The 8,096-nt window shown below is 41.5% G+C and overlaps 1 pseudogene; it reads right to left on the reverse strand.

Annotated features, from left to right (window-relative positions):
* Positions 1-1,729: 1,729 nt before the first annotated feature.
* LOC136132360 (U4 spliceosomal RNA) lies at positions 1,730-1,847 on the reverse strand (annotated as a pseudogene).
* Between the last annotated feature and the right edge of the window lie 6,249 nt (positions 1,848-8,096).

An 8,096-nucleotide genomic window follows, 5' to 3' on the forward strand; every position in this document is an offset into this window, starting at 1 on the left:
TCCCTACAGGTTGAGCTCAGTGAGATCCCAGAAATGGTTTGAGATCCCAGGCCAATTCTCTGCTAAAAGTGACCTGTGTGAGGGACTTCCCTGGTGGTCCAGTGGGTAAGACTCCACTAGGTCCCACATGCATACCGCAACTAAGAGTTCTCGTGTCGCCACGAACATCCCAAGTACCGCAAGTAAGACCTGCCGCAGCCAAAATAAATAAATATATAATAAATAAATAAATATTTTTTTAAAATCTAAAGCATTTTATTTAAAACTGTTTTATAAATTTTTTTTTTTTTAAATGTGACCCGTGTGATAACAGGGCACGTGGTGTTGAGAGGTCCACAGCTGCATGCTGTACACAGCTCTGGTGTCGGTACTTGTACAATTGTGTGTGTTTTTTTGATTCTCAAAGTAGAGATCAAAGAAAGGAAAATCTAAAAAGAGAACTTGATGACAGATGTAACACGATTAATCAGTCTTAAGATGAATTGAACCGAATTAGGCAATACTGTCACGAAATGGATTGATCTGATAAAGTGAACACAAAACAACATATAGAAATTAATTGGATGCCCAGGCAGATGGAAGGCTGTAACTATACTACATAACCACAGATTTCATATTTGGGATTCAACGAGAGTTGAACTGATTCATCTCATAATAAATGAATGTTTTAAATATATAAATTTATAGTATTATGCATTTTATTCATATTAGTAAGCTATCACTTACATATTATTTATTTATTGAGATTCTGAGCAAACGTTTCTCTGAAAAAGGGGTCTGCTCCTGAAGGAGAAAAAATAAAGGGTTGGAAACACCTTTAGGAATGTCCCGCCAGAGTCTTGGGTATTCAAGCCTTGAGGCTTGAGCTAAATTAGCTTGCAGAGGGCCTAAACCAACCTCACCATACTCCAGAGGGGGGGACTGGGCACATTTGGGCACCCCATAGCTTTCTGAGTGGCCTACTGGACTTCGGCTGACTCTGACCTGCCATAGTGGTGACTCAGATAATCAGGGGCGGTAGGATACCACACCCCCTCACGGCAGAGGCTCAGCAATTTCCCCTGGCCTCTGCCCCCTTCTCTTAGCCCCTTCTTTAATTTCAATGCTTTCTCTCCTACGTGTACCCCTGATTTACTGATTCATTTTTGTTCTCCACCTAGATATAGCTTTTTCTTTCCTCTGTATGTACCTATATGGATATATCTTCTGTACTCTCTCCCTCCATTTACTGCAGCTCTGAATATGTGTGATTTTTTTTTTTTTTTTTTTTTTTTTTTGCGGTACACGGGCCTCTCACTGTTGTGGCCTCTCCCGTTGCGGAGAACAGGCTCCAGACGCGCAGGCTCAGAGGCCATGGCCCACGGGCCCGGCCGCTCTGCGGCATGTGGGATCTTCCCAGACCGGGGCACGAACCCATATCCCCTGCATCGGCAGGCAGACTCTCAACCACTGAGCCATCAGGGAAGCCTTGTGTGAATTTTTGAAGTGAGCAGAGTTCAGAGGAAAATCAAAACAAAATATAACCCTGGGGGAATGATTTACCTAAGGAGTGCTAATTACTCATCCGAGTAAATGTAGAGCCTTTCTCAATTTTTTCTTCATCTCAGTGTGATCCAGCTCTCTGGACGAGAAGAAAGAGAAAGTAATCCTTAAAATCCACGTTAATATTTGCTACAATATAAATTGGAACTGGAATGAATCTACTTTGGAGCACAGGAGTCACAGTTTAAAACCTGATTGTCTACAGCAGAAACTAACACAACATTGTAAAGCAACTATAATCCAATTAGCAATAATCGCGCCTCGGATAAACCTCATTGGCTACGATACTGCCACTGCGCAAAGCTTGTAAAGCAACTATAATCCAATAAAAATTAATTTAAAAAAACTACCTGATTGTCACATATATAACTCTAGTATAGTTCATGCATTCGGAATTTGTTCACTGTCCTTGCTTCAAATATCTTTTGTCAAAGTGAATTTACTTCATGCTGAGAAGCAAAACCAAGGGCATAATAGGCCCCAGTCAAGTGTTCTAGGGGAGACAATAATGACTAAGATAGTGATAAGGCAGGAGAAGGTAGCTGACCCAAGGGAAAGATACGAACACTTGGCAGAATCTGATCCCTGCCATGTGGGAATTATGCTCAGTCTCTGGGGTCTTCAGGAGGGAAAGATGGTGTCTGGCCACGGATGGGAACTTGGTGAAAGGCAGAGTTGAAAGGGAGGAGATTCCAGGTGGGAGGGGCTGGTGGGAGCAGAAGACAGGGCACGCAAGAGGGGAAAGAGATTGCCAGTAATCACAAATCTATTTGAAGCAAAGCATCTGGTAAAGCCCTGGAGAATCAGGGATGAAGACTGGGGCACCACCAAACAACCCCACTCTCCCTCCTACACTCAGATGTTACCTGAGGGGCTGTCCCTTCCTGTCTGGGGAAGGAAGAAAATCCTAGAAAGCAGGTACTTAAAGAAGGGGGTACCCCAGCTCTGCACCAAGACAGGAAGGAAGGTAAACCTGGGAGAGAATTCCCACTAATGTGAGTTATGTGAGAAATGTTGGGACCATTTCCTAAAAGGCTTTGACAAGAATGCAGGATAAAGGTGCATGAAATTTAGCTTGTATATAATGTAAAGCCATTAGGGGCTCTGGAGATAAAAAGAGATTTCATCAAAGTGGTACATTTTTCACTGAACAAACACCCAGTGAGTGAAAGGGATACAGCGGGGGAGAGGACAGGCCTCGTCCCTCCCCTCACAGGGCGTAGTACCAACAGTGCATTAGGAAGCTGAAGGTGACTCCGTTGTGGAGGAAAGTGGGAGAGCCTGGAGCTGGAGAGTCTTTAGTAGTTGAGTTCAGGAAAACATAAAGAAGGCTAGCCAGTGTGATAGAAAAGGAATAGGTAGGCATGCCCTGATTTGCTAACCCCCAAGCGAGGAATGACAGTAAGAGAAGGTCTTAAGGAATAAAGAAGTAGGGAAAAGTCCAGACAATGTGGGAAATATCTATATTATCTGCTTTGTTTAATAGTCTTAAGAAATTAAGAAGATTAAATGTACCAAGAAAATTAGTTTGGAATATAACTTTTTAATTGTCAACTCCCCCGCATGTTTACTTCCACATAATTTGGAAGATGTAATAGAGCAGATCATTTTCCATGAATGATCTGCTCAAATAGTAGCAAAAATGATAGCTGCTTTTTTTTTTGCGGTACGGGGGTCTCTCACAGCTGTGGCCTCTCCCGTTGCGGGGGCACAGGCTCCGGACGCGCAGGCTCAGCGGCCATGGCTCACGGGCACAGCTGCTCCGCGGCATGTGGGATCTTCCCGGACTGGGGCATGAACCCGTGTCCCCTGCATCGACAGGCAGACTCTCAACCACTGCGCCACCAGGGAAGCCCGATAGTTGCTTTTGCCTCAAATAATTTTTGATTCACCAACTCCTAAATAACACGTGAAATGGTAATGCAGCAAACTAAGAAAAAACGAGACAGGAATCACTCAGAAGGAAAACAGGTCAGATCTAACTGTGACTAAGCCCTCATGAAATACACCGGGGAAACTGCAAATAATAATAATTAATTTGAGTGCAGTGTGTTATCATCTGTTAACACACCTTCCATATTACATGCAAGTGGCATAAACAATCACTGAACGCGGGAGTTAGGAGAAAACTCAGACATTTTAAACGTACACTCTGGCCCCGGGAACAAGATGATTTTCCTGTTGTCCAAGTAGAGAAGCCATGCGGGGGATACCTTTAGTATCCAGTTTAATACTGGATATTATCACTGGATATTTAATACTTTAGTATCCAGTTTAATACTCTTTTCCCTACAACACAGTATCTGAGTAGGAAGCAGGACAGGCAGTTTCTGACGGAAAGTGGAGACCAGGACATGGATGTCACCTTGCAGAGCTGGAAGGAAGATAGCATTTCTCCATTATGAGTACCAGCCAAGCCCCGAGGATACTTTGGTGATATCTGCTAATGGTCTCATTTTTGTTCTCTTTCTGTTCTTGTCTTGTTTCGTTTTGGTGGGGGAATGGGAGAATAACTAGTGGGTGGATGGAGGAAAAGGAAAGGTGGCCTCTAAGGACAGACAGCTGCCAAAATGATACCTGAAGTTAAATGACGTTTTCAAAGAATCTCAAGCTTCCGTTTAATCAGAGTTTAGGTTCACCCCAAAAGGCAAATTTATTAAAAATCTCCTAACTGCAGGCTCATTCGGCAGGGGTCCTTAGAGGAAGCAAAGCTGCTCCTTTCCCTGACATACTTCCCTCTTCCTACAAAAGTAAAGATCATGCCAGGGGTCAGTAATCAACGACTCAATTGCTGTGTAGGAGGTCATCCCTACCCCATCCACGGAGGGGAGGAAAATAAAAAGGGGGAAAAAAAGAAAAAGACACTGTCAGTCTTGCTCGAGTCTGAACACACCCAGAAGGAGAGGTTTAAGTGTTTACACACAGCATGTTTGCCTCAATCTAAACAAGAATCTGATCTCCCGGGGATCCAGCACTTTCCATGCTTGGGGGAGTCAGACACCTTCATTAGAAGGAACTGGAACCCGTGAGGAAGTAATAGGCAGTTTGGATGAGGACTGTTGTTGTTTGGAACTTAAGAGGCTATAGAAGTAGCACATCTGGGGGTCACAAAACCAACCTCTGATTTCCTTCAGTCTTCAGAAGCCAGAGAAACAACCTTTCTGGAATCTACAGAATTATAAACCCCAAGGGAATCTCAACCCAGAAGGATATCTAAATCTAAAGTTTTCTGGCTTGTTAATACTAAAATTTACCAAAGATTGATCATAAAAGAACATGTAGCATAAGCATCAAGATTGAAATCCATGACCAGCATATATTTTAGTGGGGAGAATACTAAGAATTTTCCCATAGTGCAATTTTTCTCCTCTCTCCTTCAACTCCCCTTCAAAAAAAGAAGCCAGGACATCCTTAAATTTTATACTTACACTTCCTGCCAAGCTTGGACTAAACGTTTTAATAAAAATTCTAGTGCAGTGTGTGAAAAATTGAATCTAACGGTCAAGCTTTAAAACCCCAAATCTGGAATCGAAAGTTGCTTTTTCCCGTTTAAAGTGTTTTCCATATTGATTTTACTCAAAACCTGATACCCAAGGAGTGCCTGTGAACAAATAGAAAACAACCTCATTGACTTTGCAAGTTACTGGAAGACTTGTACAAAATAAGTTTTCTTGAAATTAAACACCTGGTTTGACAGCTTCACTAATTACAGTCCGCTCTGCAGAGGAAGGCCAAGGCCTGTGGCCAAGCACACAGATTAGCCACAGTTACTCAATAAAACAACTATTTAGTAGAGACAGACCCTGGGAGAGAAACCTAAGAAGTCATGTGCATATCCAAACAGGCTGCCCCGGTGTAAAGGAATCCCCTTAAGTCACTTCAGGCTTCATTAGCACATGAAAATGGGGTAATTGAACATTCTTCAGCCTTCCATCAAGTGCCAAAATCAATCATTCATGGAAATTAAGTTTTGATAAGAGGTGTTTAAACACTGTCAAAGGCTGCTTGAATGTGTCATTCTTTCAGCCTTGAGAAGATTTCAGCCAGCACTTAACTGTACAAAGGGATGGGAGAATTAAAGGTGTCAGTCCTAGGGTAAACTTATGACATTATTAGAACCACAAAACCAGAAGAGGAAATCTAGCAAGGAGTTCGTTGTTTCCATAAAATCATTTATTTGGGGAAGGTTGTTCTCCTTTTCACAAATATATCATTCCTAATAGTTGTTTTGAGAAGCTCATAAAAATACATTTTTTAACCCAACATCTATTCTAAGAAAAGGGAGCTGTGTGCCGACCATATATATTTTTAATCACCATGCCAAAACGTAGAAAAGATTTTAAAGTGCTTTAATATATTCATAACAGCATAGTATGTCATGCTATTACCACTATCTCCAGCCTCCCTCACCAAAAAAAAAATTCATCCAGATTCCGTTTCCAAAAAACTTAAAAACAACAAAGCAGTTTAGAATACTCTATTACACTACCACCAAAAAAAAAAAAAAAAAAAAAAAATCCTTCCTTTTTTTCCAGATAAGCTATCTACTGAACTGTAGGAAAACCAGAAAGTAAACCACTACAAAATCATTTGGCTCTTTTGTCAAACTATATTCTTTCAACCTGTAAATATTTGCAAAGGGTCAAGAAGTTACTCAGGTTACGCTTACCTTTGGTGCCACAAGTATCAGTCTTTGAAACAGTATTAGTCAATAGTTACGTTCATTATTGCTGAACAAAAGGATTCTAAACCAAGGGGCTCTGATGAAAGATGAGCAATCTGTTTCAATATTTATGTTAGCATGTATGTTACTGTCTTTCTACCTCCAATGGCTCAAATTTACCATATCCATACACAGGGCCATACTTTCCATCTCAGAAGCACCTGGGAAGGTCATACCCAGTGGTTTTCTATCTAGTTGCCTATCACAAGCCTGGTTACAATGAGAGCAGGTAGAGGTCAGGTTGCAGAGAGCTACTCTCCTCCTTTCCCTTTCCAAGTAGTTCAGCCCCCTGGGAACCTTTGATCTGACTATCAGCAAACACACACTCCCATATTTTGTACTTTCAAGTATAGATTTCAGAAAAGGGAGGGGTATAACCCACAAAACCAGAATGACTCTTTCCCAAACAGTCCATACATTCTCCCCATCCTGTCTGCCACACAAGGAAAGGCAACCCCTTCCTGCTTCTTTCTCCCCTCCACTCAACACTCCCTCTCCCTTTGGAGGGAGAGGCAAACTGCAAAGCCACAGTGCTGGAACACAGGCACACAAAGCTGTTCTGCTTCGAGGATCATCTGCACTCAGGTCCAAAAATTAGCAAGGTCCAGACCGGAAGTGAACGTCTGTGCTCCTTTCAGATTCTTTATAATCCAAAACAAGAACCTACAAATACCGTGACTTGAATGACTGAACAGCAATGAAAAGCACCTGTCCTTCTAGGAGGCATCTCAAGTAGTCAAAAGAAATAGCCAATTGATTTTGCCTAGAGAATGGCCTGGAAATCTAATTAATCTAACTATAAAATAAGAAGACTAGTAACAAAGGCTAGGGCCAGAAGTATGTTACCAGTCCAAAATAAAAGAAATGCAGACGCTAAAGACATTTAAATTTTTTAAATGTCGAAGGTACACCTAAAGCTAATACAACGTTGTATGTCAATTATATATTTTTCCAAACTGTCTAAGGATAATAAAAAAGCAAGGTAGAGACAGACACGATTTCTAGAAAAGCAGGACCAAGGATGTGTGAATTCAATGAAACTAGCAGATTACAGGCAGGGCACACTTAGCACCCAATAAACCTGCAGTCTCTGGGTGTTTGTTTTATATTAATAGGGGCAGTGCCTATACGGAAGCCTCCCCCTTCCTTCTAATCAATTCTTTCCCTTCCTTTCCCATCCTGAGAGAGTTAACTAGGTTTTCAAAAACTTCCTGATTGTAGGAAGCATGATACACAGTGCTCAGAGCCTGATGGCTTGCCAGGGAAGACCCTGGTTTGTGTTTATTGTTCCTAATGCCCCCCTTCACTCTCCAAAGTGTCCTGCTTTGGACAGCACATTATATGGTCACTCTATTCATAATATGTCCGTGTATGTATGATGAGTGAATGAACAAATAAGCAACTATCTTCAATTCCAACTGTATGTTCCTATGTGTATCTGTAAAGGAATTCTCTGACTATGCTTGTCTTAGTCTTTATTAAGTTGGAATAAACCAATTAAAGATCAAAAAATAACCACAAACTAAAACCATTGCATTATAATAAAGTAAAAATTCCCAAACACCACAATCCTACTGAAGGCTCCAAAGGAGAATGGCTAACTCCGTGGGGTTTTTTGGGTTTTGTTTTTTTCTCTTGGCCACACACACACAGCTGAGGAACATGGCCAAAAAGTTCAAAGCAGAAAGTGGATGAGAAATGGAGAAAAATCAACACTGTGAACCAGAAATTGCACTCTCTACAGGTATACACAGCAACACCTAGGGCCAATCCATGGTAAATTATAGAATGGAATGAATTGAATGCCTTAGCATCATTTCTTCTTCCAGTG

This window comes from Phocoena phocoena, chromosome 12 (assembly GCF_963924675.1).
Source record: "Phocoena phocoena chromosome 12, mPhoPho1.1, whole genome shotgun sequence".
NCBI classification, from domain to species: domain Eukaryota; kingdom Metazoa; phylum Chordata; class Mammalia; order Artiodactyla; family Phocoenidae; genus Phocoena; species Phocoena phocoena.